General features: G+C 36.9%; 2 pseudogenes across 2 annotated transcripts; one reads left to right on the top strand and one right to left on the bottom strand.

Moving 5' to 3' along the window:
• The first annotated feature begins 3,909 nt into the window (after nucleotides 1-3,909).
• LOC143566006 (protein trichome birefringence-like 19 pseudogene) lies at nucleotides 3,910-10,109 on the top strand (annotated as a pseudogene). Its single transcript, XR_013141164.1, has 3 exons — nucleotides 3,910-4,385; nucleotides 6,111-6,396; nucleotides 9,591-10,109. The product of XR_013141164.1 is annotated as a protein trichome birefringence-like 19 pseudogene (transcript).
• A 749-nt stretch (nucleotides 10,110-10,858) lies between these two features.
• On the bottom strand, nucleotides 10,859-13,179 carry LOC143566005 (uncharacterized; annotated as a pseudogene). Its single transcript, XR_013141163.1, has 6 exons — nucleotides 12,884-13,179; nucleotides 12,105-12,227; nucleotides 11,847-11,996; nucleotides 11,656-11,737; nucleotides 11,237-11,301; nucleotides 10,859-11,173 (listed from the first exon to the last, which is right to left on the bottom strand). The product of XR_013141163.1 is annotated as an uncharacterized LOC143566005 (transcript).
• Nucleotides 13,180-16,102: the final 2,923 nt, after the last annotated feature.

Below are 16,102 nucleotides of genomic sequence, written 5' to 3'. Positions count from 1 at the left end.
TCATTAATATGCATCCTAAAAGAAAACTCGACCAAGCTGACAATCATGCCGTTTAATTGGATAATTCTCATCAGTCGTGACTACTCTCTCTTCTTTAACAAGTATTTATCATATTATTCATGTTTTCCATCACTAACGTGAAGAACTGATCAATAATAAGTCACCTAGAAAAAGAATTTGAAAGAGTTTTAATCTATGATAAAACTTGTGATACATGGAAAACCGTTTTAACCATACATCCAATGAAACACACAAGTCAAAGGTAACAAATTCTAGTTCTTATAGCCTCCTACAACGTCATCAACAATTTAATTTTGTTGATGATGGAAAAACTGATGTTGGTTCATCATCATTAGTCTAAATCTTTTGAACTATATAATTATGTGAGAAAAATTTTTTAGGAATTATTACCAATCAAGTGAGGAGCTAGCCAAAGTATAATCCATTGCAGTACTGTTGGGTTCGTAGGCCTTGTTGTCCCGGTTTATCTTTTGAAGTCCAAAGGGCAGACGGGTGTAGTGTGGTCAGACCGAAGCCCGGCCCGGTTTGGATTTCTTGTTGGATAAGATGCAAACCCTAGTTCAATATATATTTAAACAACTCTATGTACTTGTAATTATTTGTCACTCAATAAAGAAATACCTAGTTGCCACCCGTGGACGTAGGTCATTTTATACCGAACCACGTTAAATCCTCGTGTTCATTATTGCTTTCATGTGTCGTGTTCGGTTCGTGTGTTCGTTTAATCCTAACAAGTGGTATCAAGAGCTTAGGTTTGGGATCACACGAAGAACACTTTGAGGTAGTTACGCTTGCCGCCACATCAATCGATCGTAAGTATGTCGAAGGCTTTTGGCAGCAGACAACTCGTTCATAGGATTGCGCGATTCGCCTTCAGAAAGTCGCCGCTACTCTAATTTTCGTCTTAGCCGCCCTTCTTCGATTGAAGTTTTATCTGTCGAAAGCAATTAGCCATAGCATCGTGCATCTCTACAAGAAATAACAAGAAAAGTTTGAATATAAGGTTTTGTCTTTTTTGTTGGGAAGAAAGTGGCGTGACCACACTTTGACCAGAAGCTAAAAGCTTTGACCTAGTATACTCGGGCCTCGTGGGAAACAATTAACAAAGGGCAGGAGCCCAAATTTGTTGGTGGTTTTTTTTGTATTAATTTTTTGGCTTTCAAATACTTAGGCAGTAGGCCTAGTTTGATTGTGTGGACCAAAATTGTTGAGCAATTTAGCTTGGAAATAAATTTGGGTCGAGTATCTATTACCATAAAGCATGAGCCAGGAACAGTTGAATCAAGATCCTATTTTTGTTGAAGAATCATTTTCAATCAGAAGAAGCGTTAAAGAAACCAAAACCAGTACCAACCGCGTTTTTCAGGTTTTATCGTTTCAGTTAAAGTTTCAGTTTTTTGATTTACAGTTCGTTATTCCGCTGCACGTTTAAATATGTTGATTGTTTAGCAGAATTCAGTAGAACAGCCATTAAGTTCAGGCCCGTGTCATTGCTGTGTCTATCTTTGTTTTTATCTAGGTTTTCGTTTTAGTCATTGTCATGACAGAAGACGGAAATGTTTCAATACAGAAGTTTGACGGACAAAAGTTTGGTTGGTGGAAGACGCAGATTGAAGCGCTACTTTATCAGAAAGAATTGGATGTAGTGTTTGAGGATGAAAAACCAGAAAAGTTGTCAGAAGCAGATTGGAAGAAGTTAGACAAGAAAGCTAGGGCTTGTATTACTTTTTCCTTGTCGGAAGATGTGGCGTTTAACGTCATGAAAGAAACCACAGCCCGTTGTATGATGGAGGCACTATCCAATATGTATGAGAAGCCTTCGGCAGCGAATAAGGTATATCTTATCTGAGAGCTGGTGACAACAAGAATGAAAAAGGGTGGATCAGTTACAACGCATATCAATAATCTTTATTCGAACCTCTCCCTCTTAGTGTCAGTCGGCATTAAGTTTGATGATGAAGTTCAAGGTCTTTTGTTGCTATCTTCTTTACCCGACAGTTGGTCACAAACAGTGACTGCGGTTTGTAATTCGTCTACAAAAATTGCTTTTTATGGGTTTCGGGATTTGATTCTTGGAGAAGATTCAAGACGCAGAAGTTCAGGTGAATCATCAAGTAATATATTAGTCACAGAAGGCGGAGGTAGGGAAAAACAACGAGGCAGTGGGAGCAGGAAGATGAGTCAGTTTAAGACTCGTAAAGATATTGAATGTTGGGGTTTTAAAGATAATGGACACTTCAGGAATCAGAGTCCGAATGGTAAGAAAGAGGTGAACGTTACTGAAGACGACACAGATGACGGGGTCAGTAGGGATGAGTTTTTAGTTCTTAGTGTTGAGAGTAACGTTGATTCTTGGGTGATGGATTCCGGTGCATCGTTTCATGCCACTCACTGTAGTGAAACGATGAAGAATCTAAAGTTTGGGGATTTTGGAAATGTTCGACTTGCGAACGATGATATTCTAGAGGTTACGGGTATGGGAGATATTGATTTGATAACTTCAGCCGGTACTTCTTGGACTTTGAAAGATGTTAGGGTTATTCCAAGTTTGAAGAAACGTTTGATTTCAGTTGGGCAGTTGGATGACCAGGGGCGCGATGTTAAGTTCGGGAATGGGCAATGGAAAGTGGTCAAAGAGAATCTCGTGGTTGCTCGTGGCAAGAAAATGGGTTCGTTGTATATGGTCGATATGTCACCGAAAGGAGTGGATCCAGTTTTGGTGAAAGACAAAGTCCGGTTCACAAAATCTCGTGGGCAGAAGAAGGTTCGTTTTGCAAATAACAAACCCAGAGCCAAAGTGAAGATTCGGGATGAACGAGCTAGGAAGGTTAAATCAGTTGGTGGACATCGTGACAGTGGGAGCACAGGTCGTGTTTCAGTTACAGTTCTAGGTCGACAGTGGATTAAGGAAACCAGTATTTCAGCTGTAAAAGTCTCTCCAGTGGATTACTTGCTGAATATGGAGAGTGTTTGTTCTCACGGTATCTCAGGATCCGGTAGTTTGTTTCAGTGGGAGCCGGTAGTGACAGAGAACAGGTAAGGGGCAGTTTTAGTCGTGACTAATGTTGGAGGTTCGGGGAGCTTTAACGGGCCTTCAGGTTAATTGATGAGAAGGCGGTGGAAACTAGAAGTTAAATGTTTAGATTACAGAAGTACAATCAGGAGTGCAGACGAAAGTACTCAATGCCTCCGAGTGGGAGATTGTTGGGTTCGTAGGTTGTTGGCCCAGTTTATCTTTTGAATTCCAAAGGGCAGATGGGTGTAGGGTGGCCAGACCGAAGCCCGGCCCGGTTTGGATTTCTTATTGGATAAGATGCAAACCATAGTTCAATCTATATTTAAACAACTCTATGTACTTGTAATTATTTGTCACTCAATAAAGAAATACTTAGTTGCCACCCGTGAACGTAGGTCAGCTTAGACCGAACCACGTTAAATCCTCGTGTTCATTATTGCTTTCGTGTGTCGTGTTCGGTTTGTGTGTGCGTTTAATCCTAACAAGTATTTCAGTCACAATCGACTAAGAAGTCAACAAGTGATGATGAAGATGAATAAGGTAATTTAAGGAATTCGAAGAAGATTCAATGACAATAAGGAATTTCAAGATGGCGAAGAATATGCAGAGGAGAGATGCATCAGATCTCCTTTTGACTCTATAAAAGGAAAAAAGAAATTCCTTTTTTTACTTAAAAAGAGGAAAAAAAAATCCTTTTCTTCTAAGTTATTTTTAAGAAAAGTTAAAAAGTCATTTTGTTAATATATTATTAATTATTTAAATTGTCTTGTTACATATATTTTAGAAAAACCAGTCACCACCTTGGTTTTCATACTTGTACCAAATCTCTCTCTCTATATATATCTTTCTATCTCCATCTTTAAGTCCTGATCATGAAGGAAAACAGCCAACAAGGTACAACCCATAAAGGAATACACAAAAACCTATTACTTGTAACCCTAACACTCATCATCCTCACAGTTGTACCTCTTTATTACCCTCTTCACATATATACCCATCCACACATCCTCCCACGGTCACCTCACCGGTGTACCACCCTCAAGACGAACTCATAACCATCAATGACAACCACCATAAATGTGACGTGTTTTCGGGCGAATGGATCCCGAACCCGGATGCTCCATATTATGATAACATGACATGTTGGGCTATTCATGAACACCAAAACTGCCAAAAATATGGACGACCCGATTCGGATTTCATGAAGTGGAGATGGAAACCCGATGGATGTGATCTACCCATTTTCAACCCATATCAGTTTTTAGAGATTGTGAGGGATAAATCTTTGGCTTTTGTGGGAGCTGTGGGTAGGAATCAAATGCAATCCTTGATATGCATGTTATCTAGGGTAAGTTTGCATCATTCATTTATTTTACATAAATTTTTTATTTATTATATCTATATTTTTTATTCATAATTTCGTAAATTGGTGACTAATATAATAGTGCTAAGAGTGATTTTATTAGAGAATGTCATATGCTAATTTAGTCTGTTATACATATTGTTATCCCTCCATTTATATGTTAGATACGTGAAGATGTAAACAAATTTAATTTTTTTTCACATATAAACATGTTTATTGTATATATACGTGAGTTAATTTAGAGGCTATATGTTATACGCATAACAATTACTCCGTAGTTGTACGCATAACAATTACTCCGTAGTTTAATTTATTAGTTATTAGTGAGAAAAAGCCTAATACGACATTTATAACGAGTGAGTGATTTGTTTTTCACCATTTATATAAGTATAAATAATAAAACACTAAACAATAACTGTCATATGATAAATAAGAAAACATTATTTAATCTCAATAATTAACTATTGTTAAGCTCTCATTTTCTTGGGGTATGTGTATGATTAACTATTATTAAGTATTATTAAACATTATGAGCATATATAGTTTTTTATTAGTTTCAATTTGCTATTGGTTGTTAGTTTTATTGTATATATACATTTATTAATTAATGTCATTATAAATCTTATTGATGTGATGTAAAGAAAACGTATAAAATGACAAGTTAGAACGGACAAATGAAGAAACCATTATAGACTTATAGCTTTATAATATAGGTGTTTAGATGTCATGTTTTGATCAAATTATGCACATGGTGGGCCGCTTCCTTACGTGGTACTCATCTTATAACAATTGGTCCTGCCTAATCTTTTGAGATCGTATTATTAGACATTTATAATGTTTTCTTCAGTTTTCCATTTAATTATTTCACGCCCAAAAGTCCAAAACATAAAAAATGACGTGCTAAAACAATGCCGTTTAGCTCTTGCATGGGCCTAGGTTTTCATCCTCTAAGATATGCATTTTAAATAGTTGTCACATACCATTTAATGATCTATAGTTCTATGCTATAGATTATGTGTTTTAGATGTACATATAATTCGCATATCCATTATGCACATCATCTCGGCTACGTGCTATGCCTACAATGCATATGGGCATTAGATAACAGTCTAACACGAGCTATTGTAATTCACCTTTATCTCGTAGCAATCAATGCGCTGGCCAACTTGACTAAATTGTCGTTGGACTAGGTTCTTACCTAAAATTCAAAAATGGAATACATATACATATCCACATGTAGTAGCTTCAATCCAAAAATAACTTAAAGTAAATTATATAAACAAATGTAGATATTGTTTTAACTGTCGGCTATGTATACCTTTTCTGCCTTAGTACTCGTTCAAATGTTTTTAGTATTAACTTAAAACTGATTCTGTTGAGCTTGGTTCTATTAGTAGTTGGGTATTAAAATCTTAAAGATAATTTCGGGACGTGTGAAATATTTTCCTATTAAATTTTTAACAATATATAATTGAAATCGCATATGAATAAAATATTTCACGTAGAGTAAGAAAATATATACTTATGGTTAGGTTGGACCATTTTGATAAATATACTTGGCCATAATTTTTAGGGAATATTATCTTGCTGGCAACTGCAAATTTTCAGAGTTCAACGTCTAGTGTATCCTTTTGTTTTATCGAACAATAACAGCCATAATAAATTTATAAGAATATTTCTAAATATATCATCTGAATTTCATATTTCCAGGTGGAATATCCTATTGATAAATCAGCCACAAAGGACGATAACTTCAAACATTGGTACTATGTCTCGTACAACTTCACTCTTGCCACATATTGGTCACCATTCCTAGTAAAGGCCCAAGAGGCGAATTCGGATGGCCCGACCCATACGGGCCTTTTCAACTTGTACCTAGACGAGTTTGACGATAAATGGACAACACAGATAGATGGGTTTAACTATCTGATCATCAATGCAGGCCACTGGTTCTGGCAGCCTGCATTGTACTACACTAATAAGCAGATAGGGGGATGTAGAGATGTTCAACGAAACCGGTTCCTGGAACCGAACCGGTGGACCCGAACCGGACCCGAACCGGTTCCTACCCGTTTTTTGTAGGAACCGGACACTATCTGATTCAACCCGATGATCCGTGACCGGTTCTTGCATTTCTGAGTGGGGGCGGGTAGGAACCCGAACCGAACCGGAACCGGTTCTGGAACCGAACAATCCGGAACTGGTTCCTAACCGGTTCTAGCCATTGGATCGAATATAGCCGTTGGAAATCGTTTTTTTTGGCCGTTTTTTGACCGTTGGGGTCAAAAATAGCCGTTTTTTGGCTCCCCCAAGCACCCCACTACTAGTATAAATAGGTATTTGGTGTCATGGGTTCATCACAACACTCAAAACGCAAACCCGAACGCAAAAAAATACAAAAAAACGCTATTACAACGTTTTGAGTTCTCTAATCTCTTGTTTTCTCTTCTTCTATATTCATATTTGTTGTTATGGCTGCCTCACAATCATCTGTTGGTCAAGGTTCCAACGCCGAACCAAGTTTCGTTCGTATTGTACCTCATAATCGTAATCAAGAGATTTGGTGCAATTGGGATTTGGTTGAATTGAGTGACCATTCATTGAAGGCTCGGTGCAAGTTTTGTGGGATTTATTTAAACCCACTTTCGAATTCAAATTTGAAGAAACACATCGAAAAACCGTATTGCAAGGTGTTGAAAAAGAACGTCGATTCGCAACAAACGCAAATGGATAGTGAAGGCGGAATATTTACATACCAAATTGATCGAGTTCAAGATCGTATGGCGAAGTTTGTGATTCAAGAAGCTTTGCCGTTTAGCCACTTCGACAACCCTCGCTTAACCGCCATGATTCGAGATACGCTTTAACCACAATGCACTCACGTAAGTCGTCATACTCTTAAACGTTATTGTTTAAAATTGTGGAAGAAGGCCAAAGAGGTACTAATTGCATATTTTGAAAATATAAATACGGGAATAAACTTAACTAGTGATGTTTGGTCGGCTCCACATGGTCTACCCGAATCTTATCTTTGTGTCACCGCTCATTGGGTAGACCCGTCATCGTGGGAAATGATGAAACGCACCATTGCTTTCGAACTCTTTGAGTATCCACATACGGGAGATAATTTGTTTGAAATTTTAGATTATGTTATAAAAACTTATAAACTAGAAAATAAAATATTTTCAATGGCATTTGATAACGCGTCGAATAATACATCGGCGGTTGATAAATTAAAATTAAAATTAAAATATACGCCGATTTGCAATGGTGTATTTTTTCACTCAAGGTGTGTTGCACATATCATTAATTTAATCGTGCAAGACGGACTTGCTTCGGATGAGGTTACATCGGTTATTAACGATTTTAGACTAATGATACATGAAGTTTTTAAGAAAAGTAAAAAAAGACAAATGGAATATAGAAAATTTTGTAAAGATACGGGAAGAAAAGCTTTGGGAGCTAATTGGGATGTACCTCATCGATGAAATTCCACTTGCATAATGTTTCAAAGTGCTTTGAAACAAAGAGAAACTTTACAAATGTTTCATTCTAGTCTTGCCGAGAATGATTTGGCAATCCCCTTTTCAAATGAGAAATGGGAAATTATCAATGACTTATCGACTTTTCTTGAAGTTTTTAAAACATCAACTACGAAACTATCGGGAACGTATTATCCGACAAGTCCCTTGGTTCTTTCGGAGTTATTTTTAATTGTTAACAATCTTAAAGAATTTGAAAATAAAAGTCCAATGTTTTCAAACATCATATTACCAATGAAGTTTAAATTAAAAAAATACTTTTTTGAATTGCCACCGGTTTTTACTTGCGCCGCCGCTTTAAACCCAATGTTAAATGTTACGGGGGTTGAATGTGTGATAGACGAAATTTTTTCAGCCTTAGATATGCATGAAGTTGACCCAAACTTTTCAACAGAGGCAAAAAATGATTTTAACTTGAATTTTAAATTTATGTATGACTTTTATTTAAATAAATATGGGTCAAACATACACATGCCTATGCCGGGGGGGTCTTCATCAAGTTCAAGTGCTACTAGAGTACGAGATCCCATGATTAGCCTTATGAACACCGTTCGCAACGTAACGGCTAAAAAACAAAGGGGTAACACCCCTTCAAGCGAACTAGGAAGATATAGTGCAAATGATTACTCTACCGGTTTATCCGAAGAGGAATATGGCACTTTTGATGTTTTGGCTTGGTGGAAGGTAAAGGAAACCGAGTTTCCGATTCTTGCCACCATGGTCCGTGATTTACTAATCGTCCGAGCTTCTACGGTAGCTTCGGAATCCGCTTTTTCTCTTAGTGGCAGGGTAATATCGGTGAGAAGAACAAGACTAAATTCGGAGTCGGTGGAGATGTGCATTTGCTTAAAGGATCACTTGGACTCAATCGATCGTATTCAACACGTAACCACTCTCAAAGATGAAACACCACTTGATGTTCGAGTGCACGACGAACAAGAAGGCATTTCTACAAGTAATTCCGAGGAAGAAGTCGCAACTGATGAATGTTCCCACTGATGAGTATTCCTCATCAGTGGCAACCTTCAGTAGTTGTCATCAGTGGCAGCTTTCCCACTGATTCAACTGATGACTGTTCCCACTGATGAGTATTCCTCATCAGTGGCAGCTTTCCCACTGAAGAGTATTCCTCATCAGTGGCAGTGTTCAGTAGTTGTGATCAGTGGCAATCTTCAGTAGTTGTCATCAGTGGCAACCTTCAGTAGTTGTCATCAGTGGCAACCTTCAGCAGTTATCATCAGTGGCAACCTTCAGTAGTTGTCAACTTGTCATCAGTGGCAACCTTCAGTAGTTGTCTTCAGTGGCAAACATCTTCAGTAGTTGTCTTTTCTTCATCAGTTAATTGTTTATTTTTATGTTAATTGTTTTTTTTATTTTTCATGTTATACAAATACGAATCGTAGTTTAGAATCCAAATAGCAAACGAAAAACGAAAAAAAAAATTACACTGTAACCGGTTGGAACCGGTTACGGTACAGGAACCGGGTTAGGAACCGGTAAGAGCCGGTTAGATAGGTTAGGGGTCCGAGGGTGGGAGAACCGGTTCGGTTCCCTAACCGGTTTCGAGCCTGGAACCGGTTTAAAAGGGGGTTTTGAATATAGGAACCGGTTCCGGTTCCTAGTCCCAAACCGTTTTGAACATGCCTAGTTGGATGTAGATTCTGTCAAATGGAGAACATTACAGATTACCCAATGACTTTTGGATATCGAAAGGCGATAAGGACTGCATTTAACGCGATCAAAACATTTTAAAGGTATAACTATATTACGCATGTTTGCCCCGATGCATTTTGAGGGTGGTGCGTGGAATAGTGGCGGCTATTGTGTGAGAAAGAAGCCATTTAAGAGCAATGAGATAGCATTAGAGTGTATTAATTTGGAGTTTTACATGACACAAATAAAAGAGTTTAAAAGGGGTGAAAGGTTGGGGAAGAAAAAGGGTTTGAAGTATAGGCTTTTGGACACAACACAGGCCATGTTATTGAGGCCCGATGGACACCCGAGTAGATATGGGCATTGGCCCAATGAGAATGTTACTTTGTACAATGATTGTGTTCATTGGTGTTTACCCGGGCCCATTGATACATGGAGTGATTTCCTGCTTCATACGTTGAAGATGGAGGGTTTAAGATCGGCCGAAGAGAAGTCACATACGAAGGGGTTGTGAATCAAGCCCGGATTGAACGTCATATAGATAAACTATTGTTGAATGTATCTGATTGTAAATTTGTATCAAAGTTGATTGTCCATGTAAGTACATGGCATATGTCATATTTCATCTAAAAACGGCCTGATAATTATAAAATGATCTTAACCCGTAAGATAACTTGTCAACACACATTCCGATGGTGTGCTAACAAAGGCCGTTGTAACGGAGGTGATTTGTACACTTCAAAAATCAATTTGTACACCATCAAACATGCAGCATGTACTAGTGAAATTTGAGTTATGTTCATGCTAGACTAAACCAAAACTAGCGAATTTCGTGTTAAGTTCATATCAGGTCAAAAATAAATTCACATCATCTGGAACTAATGAGACATTTCCCACATATTGGCGGAGGTATTTTCTTAACGATTAATCGTAAACCCTAACATAACGACGATAATCTACTAATAATTATTGAGGGGCATTAGCTGCGGACTAGATGAATGATATTCAAGAAAAATGCCTCACAACACAAATGGGGACCAAATTCATATAAACACCATTATCTCATTAACACAATTACTTTCAATATAAATTTGGATTCATATGAAGCCTCACGTCTAACCTAAATACTTCATTTATACGACCATCAAACCAAAATAGAAACTTTCAGAATAATGGAAGTCTACAGGTGAGCTATGATACAAACTAACCGATACAAAAACATTATTTGTGAAGCACAAAAGATCAGAATATTAACACAATTGTTTAATATTTTAAATACGCACGTAGGGGGTCTTCATAACGATATCTTGATAAAACCAAAATATGCAGAACGAGAATATAGAGCACAAAAGCTGACCTGATCAGCATTTGCCTCTGTACCGCTTCTGCGGGCTTACTTGTAGGCTTGTAGTGCGGATCAACAATGTAATCAGATGTATGACCAGAGTTACTTCTTCCGAACCTATTTCTTGCAGCATTTGCATCTGCAGTGCTGGTCTCAACCTTCCAGATTCCATTTAATCTATCAAGTTCCATTTCCTTTAAATGGTTTTCACTCACCAAACCTTCTGCTTGAGCCTATTTTACAAAGAAAAGTAAATAAATAATGTTTATTAGTAAATTTAAAAGAAATAAAGGTACCTGTTTTGCAGCTAATTGTTCCATTAGGCTGTGTAGCTGTTTGTCCAGCATTTTCTCTCCCTGAGCTGCAAGTAATTATTAAATATTATACATATACTACTCTATTTGACAATAAACACATTAGAACATTTTTGTTTAGAGCTAACTACACATATGGTCCCCTATGATTTGGGCAAAGTAACAGGTTCGGGTACTTTCCAAATTATCATTCATAATATATCTAAATCTATCTTTATCTAATATGAATACGGCTGATTGGCTGCAATAGATTGTTTCACAACCTTGAACTATAGAAGTTCAAAACCTTGAACACAATAAATGATTATTAATAGAATGTTGCACCTATCGTTCCTGACATATTTGTATAGCTAAGTAACATGGCATAACACAAAATAGTAAGCACAAAATATGCAAAATACCTGGAGAAGGCTGCTTTAGTGACTCTTCTTGAACCTTAGACCATTGTCTCTCTAAATTTTGAACAATTTCTTCCATAGATGCCTACAAGATACAAGAAGTGTGCAATAGTGTCATGAAAGGAAGAAAGAACTAACATACGAAAAAGGTCGTTGAAATAAGAGATACATAAATTGAAAAGGTTATAACAGACCAGTTCCTTTTTCTTGTTATCTAAACTCTCCTGCAATGAAGAAATCTGAGCTTTTGATTTAAATGAAAAACCGGACGGATCTCCCAATTCATTGTCACTTGGTTCAGACAGTTCAGTTTGCAACTCAGTTGTTGAAGTTGCATCCAATTCCTGCAAGTAAATATTCAAAGCTTCAAACCACATGCCAACTTTCATACACTCATAAGACATCCAAATTAAAAAAAAAAAAAACATAATAAAAAGAAATCAAGCTTTTACCTCTAGCTTAACACGAAGTTGTTCAGCTTCTTGCAGCTTCTCTAGTATCTTACTTTGACAATCTGATATGGCCTTTTCAAATGCAGCATTTTCTTCATGCAATGTAAGTTATCTCAGTTGTGCCTGAAGTTAAAATTACAAATGAAACGTTTTATCATATCTAGCGAATCTGTTTTCAAAATAGAAGTAAACAAAAGCCTTCAATGTTCTCTACGAGAAAGACGACACTGTTTTGGTTTCTAGGCGCACATAGTGATTGTCCAACCCACCAGACAAACACGACATCGTCTGCAATGATGCGAAGACTTGCCTATAAACCAAAACATTTTCATCTCTCTCCTACAAACCACTAAAGCACGTGAATTTCTCCAATTTTCATAACAAAAGGTAAGGGTGAGCATAAACCGGATAAGACCCGCAAGACGCGACCCAGTTATTTACAATGTCTTCGGTCCCCAGGCCCTACTAATACCATTAAACGGGTCCGCGTTGGGTCTTGCAGGTCTAACCATTCTCTCTTTACATAAACCAGGTAAGACCCGAACAGATCAGACCCGGTTATTTATGATGGGGTTGGATCACGGGTCCTGAGAACACCACTAAACGGGTCAGGTGCTGATCAGGTCTCGCGGGTCTAACCCGCTTACACATTCCATTATCATAAACCCTAACATGTTTAATTGCATTTAAGCAGGCTTTAAATCAGTAATTCCTTAACAACAGAAGATCAGACTTAAGAATAACAATTTTGAAACTTTGACAGGTGATCCAGCAGGTACCTGTTCTTTAGTGGAAGAATGAGCGTTCAATTAAAGAGCTAGAGCAGCATTGGAAGCAAGAGAATGAGCGTGGAGGTCAGGCAGGCGTTGAGAGATATCCGGCGGAGGTATGCGTTGCCGGAGGTCTTGAACGGAGCGACTCAAGGCCGCAGCTTTGAGATTCAACTCTCTGACGTACTTGTCCTGTTCGGGATTGAATATTAATGGGATGGAATCGAAGTCGTCTTCATCGCTGGTGGCTCCGCCTCCGGATCTGACCACGTCAGCCGCCCACGCCAGTAGTCCTGCCATAATATTATTATCTGCCGCCGGAACAAATCTTTCTTGCTTCAAGGGAAACTAACTAAACGGAGCTCAAATTCGTATTACGGGTCAGGCTCCATTGGGTATGAAAAGACCCCAAGTACCCGACCGAGACCCGGACCTGTGGATGCAAACCGGGTTTTGGTTAGTCAAATGAATTGTATCCGGAACCGGTTTCATCACTATCTTATCAGAACCCTAACCCGACCCGGATTAGCTAAAGACCGATAAAAACCCAACCAAATTGGTCAAAAGCCAGACCATGCTTGGAATCGGTTTTTATCTGACTAGGTTCTTAACTTTATTGATCAAATTCAAAACCGGTTTTTAAAGGAAAATGGCTTTGGGTTAACTGGCCCAACCCGAGGAACCAAAGCGGTTTGGAAGCGATACAAATAATATGTTCGGAACCAGTTTATAATTTATACCATTGAAATTGAAGTGCTAAGAATAGGCCAAAACCAGTCAATACTACTCAAGAAACCTATGAAAAACTCAAAAAAGTTAGATAATAATAATAATAATAAAAATAATAAGTTGTTTCATCATACATAAAGAAAGAAACATAAGTTTATAATACACGGATGATCTATTATAAACTTTAAAACCTATATAATACACATGATGATCCAAATAACAATAATACACATAAATAAAGACATATACACACATAAGTTAAACGTGTATAACATAAATACTAATAAATGAGATTAACTTATATATACATGTTCATCCGTCATTTAAATTAAAACAATGATTACCGCAAAACTTGATGACGGTTTCAACATTTTGAAAAATGCAGAACCTATTGGGATAAGATTGATCGTGATGAAAATACGTCATGTTGAAAGTAGAATTCTCAACAAACTAAAACGTCATAAAATCTTTAGTATGTTTCATATAGATAATCACTCGATAAAATATTTAAATGTAAAATCACAACTATAGTATTTTTTTTAATAAGTTACAATCATTCAAAACAAAACTTATTTAAGTGAAAACAAAACTCAAACTCAAAAGTTACTGAAAATGATTATTAACACGAAGTTGTATTCGGGTAAAAGCTTATTTGAGTTTTACTTTTGTAGCTTATGGGCCTATTTTACTTAGTAACTAGGTTTATAACCCGCCGCTTTACGGCAGTGTTGATGTATGCAAGTGGATGTGGAGCGGAGGTATAACTGCGGATAACATTTAGCATATGTACATGGAGATCGTGATAGGTCTGATATTTTTTTTCAAAGGAGTCCAACGGCGCAGCATGGTTTGCATAGCAAACTATTTCAAATTCTAATATCCCATGTTTATTTACAAAAGAACCCCCATGCTACTTACAAAAGGCCCAGCAAGGTTTAAATAACAAACTATTTCATATCCTGGTACCCATGTTTTTTTACAAAAGAAATGATAAACTACTGGGTGGTACCCCCATGTTAGTTACAAAGGGCCCAGCAGGGTTTACATAGAAAACTACTTCATATCCTAGTACCCCATGTTTTTTTACGAATGTTATAATAAACTACTGGGTGGTTTTAATCAAAAAAATTTTTCTTGTGTTGCAATGTCGTGTGCTTGTTTTCTTCAATGCATTTTTTGCTTCTTTTCGTCTGGATATGTAATCAATATTTAGTTGACATTAGTATCTTGATGTGTCATAGCAACTATTAAGAAAGTACCGTCATAGAAATAATTAACCAACAACTTTTTCAAACTATATATGTAATAGGGGAAGGGTTGTTAATACCTGTTATTTGTTGTGTTGGCCTTTTGTATTTTGGGTCAGGTGTTGGGGGCGGTAGATTTATTAGAGCCGATGAAGTTGATTGACCTATGCTTGGCGGTATTTTTGAAATCCTGGTGATGATAACCGACATGTGTCCCCTCACTGTGAGGGTATAGTTCATGGTCATTCCTATCAATGTGGAAATATTGGTGGTAGTTTTTTTGAGTCGTAGTACCCCATATCTTCTACCATCATCTAGCAATCTGTTTTGAGTTAATCCAACATTGTTTCATTGTAGATTACAACATCAGTTGTGTCATTGTCATCGGTGATCTTTGCGTTAAGGCAGTACCTGTTTTGTATGTCAATTAGTATTTTGTTGGGTTATTTTATTTCTTTAGGATAATTGGTTATGATACTTACTCGAAGTGTGGAGTGAGAATCTTGTGATTCCTGCATGCATGTTGGTTTCCCTTTATGTTGTATCTGTAGTGTTCTTTTGCATTGAGAACACCGTGCGAAATACGAGTTTCGGTTGGTCTCAACTTCAAAGATTCTTGCGTTGCAACGGTATTTAGTTCTTTGATGCTGCATAAGTGCTAGATGTTATGACATATAAAGTTGTTAAAGAAGAAAATTGTTTTGAGATTCATTTATATTGTTTCATATGTGTTATTATTGATATGAAATACTAAATGTTTGATATGTCATTAAATTACAAATGGTTAATATAACGGTACAACTAATGTAGGTTACTTAGTTATACATATTTTCACTAATATATTATGAACTTTTAGCAAAATAGATTTTAGTTGTATTGTGTTTTGGTTATGTAATTTCTTACCGGGTTGTATTGAATAATCCAATTAAACCCAACAATATGATCCAAAACATATATTAATTAATAAATAAATAAATAAATAAGATGTTGATAGTACGCATGTGATCCTTAGGTATATTAATTCTAATATTATGGTTGGTATAGAGAGAGCTAACCTTAACCTAAATCCATTTTCAAAATTTAATAAGATTATTATATTTATGGTGAGAGACTAATCAGAAATACAGCCTAAATAATAAATACTTTGGGTTTTAGGTTTGATGTAAATCAAAGGCCGATTATTGACTAATTTTATGTAAGTAATCGAATGCGTATTGACTAATAACACAGAAATCATGTGTGCTATCCATCT

This window comes from Bidens hawaiensis, unplaced genomic scaffold (genome assembly GCF_021521415.1).
Source record: "Bidens hawaiensis isolate Kalapana, Puna unplaced genomic scaffold, B.hawaiensis_p1.1 tig00022671_1, whole genome shotgun sequence".
Lineage (NCBI taxonomy): Eukaryota > Viridiplantae > Streptophyta > Magnoliopsida > Asterales > Asteraceae > Bidens > Bidens hawaiensis.
The sequence above is the reverse complement of the archived record's forward strand: the minus strand, read 5'-3'. Positions and strand labels throughout refer to the sequence as shown.